Here is a 13,976-nt window from a genome sequence, read left to right as displayed (position 1 = left end):
TAAGAGATTTCTTGATGCAAACTGTTTTGGAGTTCAACATTGTAAAAACACAGTTTAAATATTTATTTACATAGTCATGTTTGGTGATAGAAATATATATGAGTGGAAATGCCTCATTGTTATTTTAACATGGTCTACAAGAATTTAATGTGTTGATATATCATCAACAACTTTATGTCCCCCTTCTAAGGAAAATAATTCAAATGATAAAGTTAAATACATTATCACAATATTTTAGAAAAGGATTAGTCATGATACAACATTTATTTCCAAGTGTTATAATTCATGAGTGATGGAGCAAAACAGAAGTGGAATTGAGTTACTGAGAGCCATCAGTAGAAATAAATTGTTCTCTACAAGTTCTGTTTATGGAATACCAATTTTTGTTGTAGATCATGCACTGATGAACTGTAATGACTTATATTAAGTGCTGAAGTGAAGTTAGCACTTTGGCTGAAGTATGAGTGCTTGGTTCTGAAAGTGGTTTGAAAGTAAGAAATAAGCATACAAAGATAAATAAAGGATTGTTTTGTAGTTCTTACTCTTATACTTGAAACTTTAATTACTAATACAGGTGAAAAGGAAACACTGACAGAAGAAATGAAAGAGGTTAAAAAAGTATTCTTTATTTTTGTTAAATTCTTCATCAAATACTACAAACATCCTGCTTTCAAGAATTTACAGGCAATTCTGTATCAGAGGAAATGACTGAGAGCAGACTGATCAGGAGGAGAAACAGGTAAAAGGAGTTTAGCATTTGTTTTCACCCTACTGACTATAGATGTCATCAGGAAAGACAAAATTCCAGATACATTGTAAAGAGCTGAATTACTTTTGTATCTTTGGTCCTACAGTGTTTTATGACCACCAAAGAGTTTCCAAGTAAGAAGCTCAGTCAGCCTGTCCTCTCAATGAGGTAAATGGAGATAACTCATCTAAAATGTTGTTTGGCCTCTAAAGGAAAATATCTGTATTTGTATATTAATTACATAGGAAATGTAGACCACTTAAAACTGAACTTTGGTCCCTCAAAGACACAGCTCAAGCCAGACTTCAGTATCATGCTGTCAAAATGATTTTTGCACAGAATATACAAAGGGTGAAGGAATAAGGATAAAGAGGTAACTTCACCTTGACCAGTACAATTGTACTGGTTTTGAGTAATAATCAGAAAGGAAAGGAAGGGAAATGTTTTTAAAGCAGGAGAAAAAAGCTTCATAGAAGGTTTCTGTGTGGTTTCACAAATAAATAAAAGCGACTTGCTTATGATCTATATAGAAATAACAATAAAAAATATACTAAGAGTTAAAAGATTACTTAAGCTAGCAGAAAAAAAAAATGTAATAAGAACTCCTGGCTGGAAGCTGAAGCCAAACAGATTCAAATGAGAAATAAGGCACAGTTTCACAGCAGCAAAGGTATTTAACCTTCAGAGCAAAAAGCCAAGGGCGCTGTTTGATTCTCCATCTCTCTGCCTTCAAATCAAGACTAGATGTTTTTCTGTAATACGTTAACAATAAACTACTGAGCTGAGCAAAATCGAAAATGAAATTTAATGACCTATGATGTACAGGGTCAGAATAGATGATCTAATGGATCCTTTCTGCCTTGAACTGTATGAAAAAGTTAATGGAGCTGCACTATTTTACAGAGACAAAGAATTTGTCTTTCATGTCCATTCCTTAGCATTTTTCTTTTTTCTTTTTTTTTTTTTTTTTTCCTCCAGCTGGCCTGTGTAAATTAATGTGGAATTGGCTTACCTCTGAAGGTTTTATTCCATATACTACTGTACTGAGATAAAGAAACCCTGTTACCCCCTCTCCTAAAATGTTTTTGCAAAATTATCCCAAATTGTCAATGTTATTAAAAATGTTAATGCCATTCTTGTCACTAGCTAATGCTAAACAAATGTTTGGTAATAGAATCTTTGCATTCAAGTCGGTCTTTCTGTCTCTAATTAAGACAGATGTAATCATTTGCTACGTCTTTATTCCCATATTTCTCCTCCATTGTGTCTCTCTTCTTTTTTAGGTAATTAGAGGGTTAGAATTACCAACTGTTATAGCATTGTTTTGTTGTTGTTGTTGTTGTTTTTTGTTTTGTTTTGTTTTTAGTATACCTTCTTTCTCTCACCTCATCTTTAAACAACATTTTATTCTCATGTTTCTTGTTGCCCTGGAGGTCTGTACAACCTCCCTAGTGCCATCCTTATTCTCTTTTCTACCTAGTAGCTTAATCCCAGATTAATTAATTATATTTCTCAGAGGCTCACTATAACAATTTTTCAGCTCTGATTTTTCTCCTGATACACACAGCTCTACTTTCTCCACATCACTTTCATATTTTAGTCTTCCGGAAAGTCTGTAAGCCCTATGTTTAGAATTAATATCTTTCCTTGGGAATAAATCATGTTTCACATGTAAGTACTACACTGACATGCATTTGATTACCAGACGTTCATATTTTGAATATTGTATTTCTGTAATGGCATCTCTAAGAAACAGTATCCTAGTTACAACTGGATGTAGAGGCACACCGTGAATATTTTATGACACTCCTCATGGAAGATCCTAGAAGTGTCTTCTGTAAAGTGTCTTCCGTATCTTAGTTTCATGGTGAATCAATTGTCCAATTATTGAACAAGTTCTTTCTAACCATTATAACTCAATTTACTAGTACTAAGCCTCAGCTCTCATTGCTACAGTATAAATAATTATACACAATTTTTCTTTTTCTTCTTGTGAGAGTATCTATTAAAAATACAGTTTCAACATCAGAAGATTCTTGACTATTGTTTTTGAATTTTATTTTATATATATGTAATTTCAGTATAAATGTGGAAAGGTATGATTTTGCAAGACTGAAATATTATAATGGAAAAAGGCTAAGTGTTTGCATTTTTCCTACCATGCATATGTGTGTAAAGATAATGTTAGTATTTAGCATATTAATATAATATCAGGGGCTTTTATAAAAATGTGATACAAGTTCATTCTAGAACATTATATATTTTTGTATTTCATTTTTGCATAAACAGAATAGCAGTACTAATATGGCCAGTAATACCAATCAGAACTCTGTTAGCTAGTATTTTGGTATTTTGCATTCAGCATTTTGTAGCAGTTTAAGTTAAAGTAATGTTCATGTTCTCCAATGCAAACATACCTGCTGGACGATGTTACATAAGCTTACCTTAACTCTGTCTTCTTAGTACAGTCACAAATCTGGGAGGCTTGAGTGTGGGTCATAGGTTGTCAGCTGTTAGAGAAACACTGCTTGAAAAAACATCATGGAGAACACAGTTCCTACCACTAAGAGCTAACACTAAAACCTGAAATCCTAAATGAGATATTTATTCTCCATTTCTCTTATGTATGTAATAGTAAATATTTGGGAATGGCCAGATTATCAACTGAAACATATACTGAAAAGGAAGCCCCAGTGAACCATTCCTAATAGTTCTTATTTATTTTTTAATGCTGTGTGGAAGACAAGAACTATTTTTTCTTTTGCCTCAAAGCTTGCTTCATGAGGCCTTTTGGGTGATAAGGCTCTAACTGACAACTGCGAATTATCTAGGGAGGTGAGTGGTGTGTGTCACCATGCCAGGGTGCTTCTGCTTATCAATCACAAGCAGAAGCAGGACAAGCAGACTTTTTCAGGGGTGCGGCTTGAAGGAGCTGACCACTGCAAAAGGTGATAATGCTTGTGCGTGGCAACGAAGGCACCACTCCCTGCTGGCTTATCTGTTGGGCCAGATGTGTCACACTGACAGAGAGAAAGGAAGAAGAAGAAAAAAAAAACTGTGAAACGGGATAAAAGGTCCCCACTAAACTAAGAACTCTGGAGAAGAATTCCCAGAGAAACCAAACCTTTGGGGGAGAAGAACTCCCAAAAGAAAAGAAACCTTTGACTGTGGAAAGAACACCCTGGGGCCTGCTTGCTGCGAAGCTTCCTGGCTTTCTCCCATTCCCTGCGGTGATTGGATGAGTTCCTGAGATCAACAGAGGCACTATGAACAGCGCTGGACCCACAGTGGTGACTATCTCCCTCTTGCTTTCTACGAGGACTCCTTGCTTTTATTTCTTATCCCTTTTCTATCGTCCACCTTCCGTTCGCCATCTCCCTAAGCAACTAGGATTTGTAATAAACAAGTTGGGCTAACATTTGACCTGTTGTGTCTTAATCTCGCCATCAGGTATACATATATTAAAAGAGCCTCCTCTCCCTCCTATAAACTGGAGTGAGACGTGCTGTTGAGCATCAAGGTGATGTTTTCATGGAGCTGTGTGTCACTGCCACAGGGTCTTACTCCTGAGTGGTAATATTCTGCTTCTACCTGATCTTATTATTATTTTTTTCTAGCTGTACCACTTTCCACTTTTCTATTCTAAATTTCATCTGCAATGACAGTTTTCAATCAACAATCTTTCCACAAATCAGGATGATCCTGAAGGTCTTTTCTAACCTAAGCGATTATATAGCAGCAATCTATTTGAGGCATGGGCCAGGAAAATTCATTTAAGAGAAAGTACAATTATTTGGGAAAGATGAAGAGTTTAGAGGCAGCTCCTTTTTGCAGTGGGTTTTCTATCTCTGGCAATGGGTGAAGTCATACAGGTTATATTTTTGGTTTCAAGCAGTAGCTGTTGAAATGGAGTGAGTACCAAGGGAATGTAGACTCACAGCCTGAGGTTTTTTTTGTACTGTTTTCCCTTTCCTACACAAGAAAAAAAAATGTAAATGAAAAGTACTATTTTCAGCATTTCATTTTATTTTATAGCAGTTCTTCACCAGGATAATAAATACAAAATTATTTACTTCAGAGGATTGAAAGGATTACTTAGTTAATGTTTATAAAGCACTTTGAAGATTAAAAGCACTATTGAGATGCTTAAGAATTACTGAATAGTTAATTATCTAAAGATCTCATTCTCCCCCCTACAGGTTATTTCTGCATAAGAGAGAGTAAACTCTGAGCTTCATATCATGACTTTCAAAGCCAAGATTTTAAAATGTTATTGTTTTTTAAAAACTGCTGGTCTTAGTGGCCTGAATCTGATTCCTTTGAAGTCAATGGCAAAAGTCCAACAGATTCCATTGAAGCAAGATGCAGCTGTTCAGAATAAACAAGTTGAAGAAATGCTTAGAGCCCCTATTCACATTGTTTATATTTTGTCTTACTTGGTGTGTGTTTATATGTATATGCATATATATATATACAGAGACACACACAAATATACATACACACAGATGGCAGTTTGCAGACAAGTAAGATATGTTGTTGGTTTTGTTTTTTTATTTGAATGTTTTCTTAAGTTGTATATTTAAGTATATGTAACTCATTCTTTCATGAAGAGCCACTTCTAGAGAGACATGCTGTCCTTGATGTGAATGTTCATGGGCAAAATGGATCCCAATACAAGATTTGAATAGGACGGTCTGGAATACTGTGTCTAGTTTTGGGCTCCCTGGTTCAAAAAAAGACAGGAATCTCCTAGAAAGAGCTAGAAAAAGTCCAGTGGAAGGCAACAAAGATGACTGAGGTCCTGGAGCATCACCAACACAAGAGCCATGGGAAAAATATGGAGAAGAGAAGGCTGAGAGGGAATCCCATCACTGTTTATGAAAATCTAAACTGCAGGAGTCAAGTCAATGAGGGCAGAATCTTTTCAGTGGTGAGCAACAGTGGAACAAGGAGCAACAGGTAGAAATTGGACACAGAAAGTTTTATACTAACGCAAAGAAGAACTTTACTGTCAGAGTGACTGAGCACTGGAACAGGCTGCCTAGAGAGGTCATGGATTCTCCCCTGAAGATAATTAAGACCTGCCTGGACACCTACCTGTGCAACCTGCTATAGGGAACCTGCTTTAGCAGGGAGGGTTTAGACTATATGAACTCTAGAGGTCCCATCCAACACCTCCAGTTTTATGATTCCGTGATTGCCCCACAGATGAATAATCTTAGCAACAAGGGAAAAATCTCCCAAAGAAGATCCACTTGGCTCCTGTAATCTGGTAGCCTTACATCTAACACGGATCCCTCATGAAGAAACTAAGAAAAAGGGAAGGGCTTTGTATGGGAGCTGTTAGGTCATAGCTTAACAAGTGATTGAGCACCTAGTGAAAGGGCGTAAATAGCCCTGGGAGCGCAGGTGAAAGCAATTCACCTGTGCAATGTGAAGTGGTAGAGCCAGGGTCCACCCCTCCCTAACCTCATTTAAGGGCTGGCAGCCACGAGAGAAGCATCTCTACTTGCAGATTATCTCCTTTGGAGTGTTTGGTGGTGAGCTCTGAACCTTGGAAATGGGTAAGGAATTCCATCTTTGTTATCGGATTGCAACCTCTACATTTCTTGGGTGATCCAAAACTGGTTTAAAGCACCTATATCTGATATTGCCTATCCTTACAGGCTCCTAAATGCAATATTCAGAATCAGACCTGGCCCACGACAGAAGCATTGCAGGTAATTACCAGACTTACCTTTGATGTCTTCCTGTTTAATAGTGTCTTCGCTGCTAAAAGCATCATAAGTGATCAGAATAAGGTGAAAATTACAGTGCTTACTAAGAACAGGAATCTCCATTGGACTAAATAGTTTGGGAACTACTCTTGCACTCTTATAAAACCTTTACTGTAAAAGACAGCAGTCCTCCAAAAGCTAATAAGTACACTTCATTTTGCAAATCTTAAATATTTATTAATTCTGAGATGACTGGTTAGGAGTCAGATGTTAAGTGTTTGTTAATACTGGTATAATTATGACTTAAATGAATCAGTATGACTCATGATTTTTTTTCTCAAATTGCATATGTATTTAACTGGAGTTCAAAACTGATTCCTTCCTGCGATAAAGAACGGCACCTCAACCTTGAACTCATTTAAATTTGACCTTTTAATGTGTTACAGCAGCATACTAGCATGCTCTTAGCTGTGCTGGCTCTTAAATCAGAGTCCAGATGTAAAAGGGCATACCTGAATTCTTGAGTTGTATCCTTTACAAGAGCTGCTCTTTAGGATTTTCATGATTAATATTAAGAACACGTGGGGGATATTAAGAGGGAAGAGAAAAGAGGTGATGAGAAATTCAGTTAAAAAAACTGGTTTAGGTATACCCTATTCTAGTGTTTGCAAGCATATACTAATAATGGGGAAAAAAAAAAAAACAGTTAAAATGGATGGTCAAAGTATAACGTTAGGCAATAAAAAATTAGTTGATATTTCTCCTGAAAAAAATAAACTTTAGTTCAAAAATGAATTTTTGACCCATGTATGTCAGATATTTCTAGAGTATGGAAGTTAATTATATATATATATGGGTTTATGCTTCTAAAATATTCCTCTTGTGTCTGATGAAATGTATATATGCATCCACAGGAAACTGTGGAAACAGTGACTCATTTCTTCAATAATTTACACAGGATAATTTCTTGAAAAGCAAGATCAGCAGGGGCTTTTTCTCTTGATTGTGGAGGATTTGGTTAGCTATCTCTGGATACTCAGAAAAAAAGACAAGTTTTCAAAGCAGAATCAAAATGCTTGTTCTTTAGCAGTACAGTGTTATTACTAGTTCTTCCATTTCTTTAAGTGTATAAACTATAACCTCATGTCTGTCACTGGGGTCTTTTGGAATTCATTTTCTGGCTGATGTTAAGTTTTCCAAACTCTGCTGTATCTGAATGTCACAAAATGCCCCCAAACATCAAAGGTAACTCAGTTTTCTCCAGCTATTTTTGGAGCATTTGTACTTAATCTCTGTAGGCCAGTGTTTTCCTTAATGTGATTTGAGGTGTTCAAAGCAAGGGGTGATGACTGTTTCTTGTAAGTGACTGAAGGCTGATTTATATGTTCTGTCCCCAAATACTCCAAACAGGAATGGAATGATGTCACTGAGGGAGAAGGACTGCTGAACAGCGTGATGTTGCTAAGGTCAATTTAAGCAGATTAAGTGATGAATTGAGTGTGTCAGAAAAAGCTTTACACGCGCACACGGACACATGCGCACACACACCCCTGAAACTCAACCCAATTACCAGCCCAGCAAAGCAGCACAGTTAAAGCTAGGTGACACACCCTCTGACCAGACTCAGTGTCAGGCACTTGGTCAGGGATTCAGCACACAGAAGTTCCACCTCCTGCGCTCTGCTTCTAAACAATGTTGGAAATCTTCATGACAACGTTTCCCTCAACCCCAGCTTCTGCGACCAAGTATCCATCTATAAAGATGGACGTTGGCACAAGCTGCCCATCAGATAGCAGAGCCCTTCCAGCAGTTTCAGATATCGTCCTCCAGACACTTGTCAATCTGTAGCTTCCATCAAGGCTCCTTACATTCAGAGTCTGTTTGCACTGCAATGTTAGACATGGCTAATTGTGTTCAGGCCTTGTTTGCAATGTTCTGTTGGCTATGGCTCATATACTCAATCAGCCCTCAGGCAAAGCTGTGTGGTACTACAATGTGTAATGAAGGACATTTCCTAAGTATCTCCACTCAAAGTAAGCATTTATTCCTTTCAGGTTGTAGTTTATAAAACTCAGTTTCAATACCAGGTTTCTGCAACCCAAATACAGGTAGCTGCCTGTGGATGGTCTAGTCCATGATGTAAGTTACAAGAACTATTTGTGTTCCTCTAGTTCACAGCTGAAAACCATAGCTTTAAGGAGAGTAAAAATTGCTTATGAGCAATATGGATGTGATGCAATTTTTTCTTAGCTGCACCCCCTATGGCATGAGCTGTGAGAAGGGCATAGAGTCACTACAACAGATAAAACGCATCTCCAGGCTATAGTTAGTATAGTATAGTTATAAACCATGTCAGAAATATAACAAACTCTTTCAGGTATTTCTTACAGACAGCTCTGCACAACCTAACAATGCTTTCATAATGAAGAAAAGTCAGAGCTTTGTTGTTTGGAGGAAAGAAAAAATCAGGCTCTTGCAAATGTTCAAACATAACATGATGTCCAGCATAATGAATATGTTAAACGAATAGCCACAGGATACAGAAAATGTACTACAAGTCTGCTCCATTAATCTTCTAAGAGAGTGAGAATCTGCTACAACACTGGAATTTTCTTTTGGGATTTTCTAATTCTAGGCTTACCGTAGTTGTTCTGAGACTGCAAATAGCAGCTAATGCAATTTGACCTCATAGACAGATGGTGAAATAAATAATATTAGTACTGTTCAATAAAAAGAAAACAAAACTAATAAGCACATAATTTTAAAAGTATTTTTGGGAAAAAAAAGTACATTTCTGAACTGTAGAAGTATTTTAAATTCTTGCAGTGACCTGTATGACCTTCTCATCAATATGCCCAACGTGACCCCAAACTCATGCCATTAAAAATCGTAGTAATTGTCTCACATGCACATGCAACATTACACGAGGGATCAATTTGGCCCTGAGCATTCCATTAACTCACAAAGTGAGTTTCAAATGCATACGTTAAAATGAAACATCAGCTATAATGAAAAAAGAAGCAGAACAGAGCAGGCTTTAGATATTAGTATGCATTTTCCTTTAGAGAACATTTTGCATGTTTGTACTGTACATAATGTTATTAGATATTTGATTCTACATCTACATTTTATTTTGTTTTTAAAATTATCGTATGAAAAGTACAAGGCAATCAATATACAGCACTCTAGAGAGCAGATGGTATTGAATTGCTATTGCTATTTAATATTTAGTTTTCAATATGGCCTCGATTATAGGCCATTGCATTAGCTACCATACAAGCACATAGGAATACATGGCCCTTAATCTAAAGTTCACCATGTCTTTGAATTATAATGCTTTATTAAGCTTTGAAAGACTGGTGAAACACATTAGAGTGGCTACTTATTATTTGTTCTTATGCTACCATCAAACATTCAGAGACTGAGATCTTAGCATTCTTGTGTCAGCTCGTATAGCAGAATACCTTTGAAATCATTCTATTGGAATTAATGTTTTTGAAGTTGTTCCAAAGGCTTTTGATGGGATAGAGTATTGAAACATTTCATACAGCTTAAAAAGATTGTCATCACAATACTCTGCAGAATTGAGTTCCTTGCTTTAGCATTGAGAAAGTAAGCCACAGTTAGAGAAAAACTACAACGCTAATAGTAGGTGTGTTTGCCTTTTACCAAGCACACAATTGCCCCTCTAGATGTCTTTAACATGGAAAGAGTGTTTCAGAGTACATAAGAGGCAAAGCAAGGATAGGTCAGTGGTTGGAGAAGATTGTTTAAGATCTTGGAATTCCTGTACACACTTCAGCTCGGACAGAACATGCAGCTGATAGCTCTTTTCATGCAGTTACGTAATTGTTAAGTGGCGTAATCAGTGAGAGAAGTGGTTGTCCCTGATATCAGATGCATGGAGAATTTTTAATGTGCCTGTTAATATATTTGTTCCTAAAAGACAATATTACACCTTTTGGATTTTTGTTTGTAAAGCCACTGATTGAGCTGTAGGTGTCCCTGTTCATTGCAGGGGAGTTGGAAGGGACTTTTAAAGGTCATCTAGTCCAACTGATATTTCTAGATCTTAAAGATTATAAATTCATTTATTGCATAAAAAGAAGACTTGCATTTATGCACTTCTCACTGTGAAAAGTGTGTAATAGTTTAACAAGGAAGCCAGTACTTCACAACTTACCATTCTGTGTGCAGCTTTAAGGATGTTAAATTAAAAGGTTGAAGTTATTGCACTTGTGCTACGACTAGTTTTACGTAGTCTCACCATTTTATTTTTAAAATCAAGTTTTAGCCCACTTGCATTGAATAATAATAAGGGATCTTTTGCTTATTTCATGAAATTAGAATATTAGAGGCAATTTCTTAATATTCAGACAAAAAAAAAATGCAAAACTGTTCCTCTCCAGGATAAAACAGTACAAAGCAGGTTTCAGGCTCTAGTGAGTTTTGTAACAAATTAGTAACCAGGAACTTAAGAAAGAAATATTGACAGCTCTATAACGAGTGCAGTTATTTCATTGAAATTGAAATGTTTCTGAAACTGTTTTATTATTTCCATCATTTATAATTACAGTCCTTACAAAAATCACTTCTCAACACAGACAAAGGGAAGTAGTATGCTTAGTAGCAGCTAACATGTCATTCTGTCTCCTTTTTCAGTGTTCCTGCTTTTCTTGGAGGTCGTTTTTAATGAGTATATACAAGCACCTAAAAAATCAGGTGCATAAATTAACTACCAATTAAGGTAGTTTAAAAACAACACAAAAAAACTATTTTAATTACTAGTTGCTATATATAAAGTCCACTCATTAGCATTCAGTATGCCTGCATGTTTATCACATAGCAATTAGAGAAACTCCAAAGAAAAGTGATGTTTTCATTGTGTTGCAGTCCTGAAACTAGCTATAACACGAAGCAAAAGAATTTGCTTTCAAATATACGTCAGCAGGTGCAGTTGAAAGAATAGTATCATACTTTAATCAATTTAATATAGTAAGTGCTTATTTCTGTCTAACATCCCCTTCCACCTCCCTTTTAATATCACTGTCTAGAATGGCTGTTGACCTAGTTTTCAATTAACTGCAATGAGAATACAAAACTGATTTTAAAGCAGTGAATATTTTCACTAGGTTACCTGTGATATCTGAAATAGTGAATACATTGTTGATAAATTACGTTGCCACTATCAACATTTGGCATTACTATTGTTACTATCAACAAATGGCATTACTGACCACGGTCTCAGACAACAATAATGGCACAAGAATATTTATTGAATCCTGAGAACTGAACCCCACAGAAAATATAACGTATACTTACCCAAATTCACAGGTGCTTTCTTTTCTATTAAGGCACTAATTATCCTATGAATTATTATCCCACTTTAGTCATTTAATTTTGGCAAGTTTGTCAGGATTTGGGTAGCATAATCAACAGCTAGGGTTACACCCCAAAAATAAGTTTTTTTTTTTTCTTCAGGCACAGAATAAGGCAAAGAAAGCAATAAAATAAGGGAAAGAAGATCCATCTACTGTAAACACTCCAACAAATCAGGTACTATATGCCACAAAGAATGCACATTCTTGTAGTTGCAATTTAGATCTAGTTATTTGGATGCTAGGACTTCAGAGCGGAATCTGGAAAAGTGAAACACTTTGGATGTCTGCAAGCATTCTAGTGTATGTAAGTGTGTAGTGTAAGCAAGCTGAGCCTCTAGTTGGAATCCCAATGTGATGAGTAAATTATCCAATAAGAAAATGCTGAGAAGGTAAATATAATCTCTAACCTTTAATAACTGTCCTCCAGGACCAAGAACCAGTATATGTTTTCAGTCATTAACTTGCTGTTCAAAATTTGACCACTGGCATACAGCATGAAGACAATGTAGTAATGAAAATGTAACTGGTATGAGCCCCATTCTTCAGTTATCTTTCAGGAACTTAACTCCTACCAAAGCCTGGGAGATTTGTGTACGTAATTGACTTCTAGGCATTGTATCAGCAAAGGTAGACCTAAAATCTAAGTATTCTCTGCCTGAGGGGATTCTTAAAGGCTGAGATGAATCTGGTTGTACACAGAATTAACATGTCAGGAACACATCTGCAAGTTTTAACTACCATCAGATGACATTGAGATCTTATATTGTATTAGCTTAATCACTTTTGTGTCAAATTGATCATGATGTTGCAAGAATTTTAATGCCAATAAGGCACACAAAAATTAGTCAGCTGATGGTAAATACTTTCAAGTACATGCAACCTATCTGTCATACATCCATATGTATTTCTTTCTTTTTATTTCCAAAATAAAAGAATAGAAGCGAAGTTGCTGCTAACATCTCAGAGTGTGGGATATCCACGAACAATTTGAGTAATATGGAATTCATAGCATTTGAGACATTTAATGTATGAGCTTCATGCGGCACTGTAATAGCTATGGATTTTATTCAACATGTGCTGTCAAAATGTTACTTGTCTCTTTCCATTTCATTATTCATCACCACTTCTTGTCAGTGTCTACACTATTAGCACCACTTGAATCATCTTAAAGGAGCTAAATCAGCTAAGTGCTTCTTTAATATTGGCCAACTCAGGCTACATTGGTATATAGTGAAAGTATGATTTAGCACAATGACCAAGAATTAACAGAGATTGTAATTGTAATATAAATTGCATTTTTATTGTTTGGACTTCAGGTTGGTTGCTTTTTATCCTGTGAAACTTATGTAGGTCACTCAAAAAGAAATGTCTCATTTATTTCCATGGAAACTACAACAGATACAAAGAACACAATAACGCTACTTCACAGAACAAATTCTCGGCTACATAACAGTGTTTTTCAACATAGTCACTGCCGTTAGCCATGCATTTCCACCAGCCATGAACAAGATCCTGCGTGCCGCTCTCATAAACTGCATCGCTGTCCAGAAAGTGGCTTGTCTTTAATGTTGCTGTCGCCACTGCTGAGACACATAACCTGGTGCCTTATTGTGCTCACATCCACTGTTTGATCTCCATAAACATTCAGCAATGGTTAGTGAATGTCAATGGTGCCATCTTTTCTGTGTGGAAGAATTCAGTGACACACCTTTGCTTCATACACATTTTCATGTTAGCTGTCATTCTGTCAGAATGTCCCTCTGCTGCCATCTGTAACGCAGCAACAAAATGTAATGAAATACTAGCAGGAAGGTTCAGCTTCTACTGTCATACTACCAGTATCTGCCTCTAGGAACTTGGGCTGACATAATCAACTAGAAGGCATCAGTTTTGATGCGGCCCTCATTCATTTTTGACAAAGGTTAATATTGGCAATTGTTAGCTATTCAATATGTTCACCCACTGCTAATTTGCAAACCACCTAAAATTATTTTTAAGCTTGCAAGTCTGGCATGAGTATTGGCGTGCTCAGCTATGGACAACCATCAACAGCCATTTACAAATACATAATAAATATTCAGGATTTTGTTTCAAAAATCAGTGTAAGGTCTTTTATTCCCAGTGTGCTGT

At 36.3% G+C, this 13,976-nt stretch overlaps 1 protein-coding gene across 5 annotated transcripts in view; it reads left to right on the top strand.

Moving 5' to 3' along the window:
• LOC110399950 (heparan sulfate glucosamine 3-O-sulfotransferase 1-like) overlaps window positions 3,780–13,976 on the top strand; it is a 92,078-nt gene continuing 81,881 nt past the window's right edge. For 2 of the 5 annotated variants that reach the window (XM_021399458.1, XM_021399459.1), the window contains exons 1-3: window positions 3,780–4,321; window positions 4,948–6,312; window positions 6,415–6,468. The gene's annotated coding sequence lies outside the window, so the exon portion shown is untranslated. Of the gene's footprint in view, window positions 4,322–4,947; window positions 6,313–6,414; window positions 6,469–11,946; window positions 12,022–13,976 lie in introns of all 5 variants that reach the window. The other 3 variants (XM_021399460.1, XM_021399461.1, XM_021399457.1) reach the window with 2 other exon arrangements.

The sequence above is a fragment of the Numida meleagris genome, chromosome 5, assembly GCF_002078875.1.
Source record: "Numida meleagris isolate 19003 breed g44 Domestic line chromosome 5, NumMel1.0, whole genome shotgun sequence".
Lineage (NCBI taxonomy): Eukaryota > Metazoa > Chordata > Aves > Galliformes > Numididae > Numida > Numida meleagris.
Note: the sequence above shows the minus strand (reverse complement) of the source record. Positions and strands in the feature narration are given on the sequence as shown.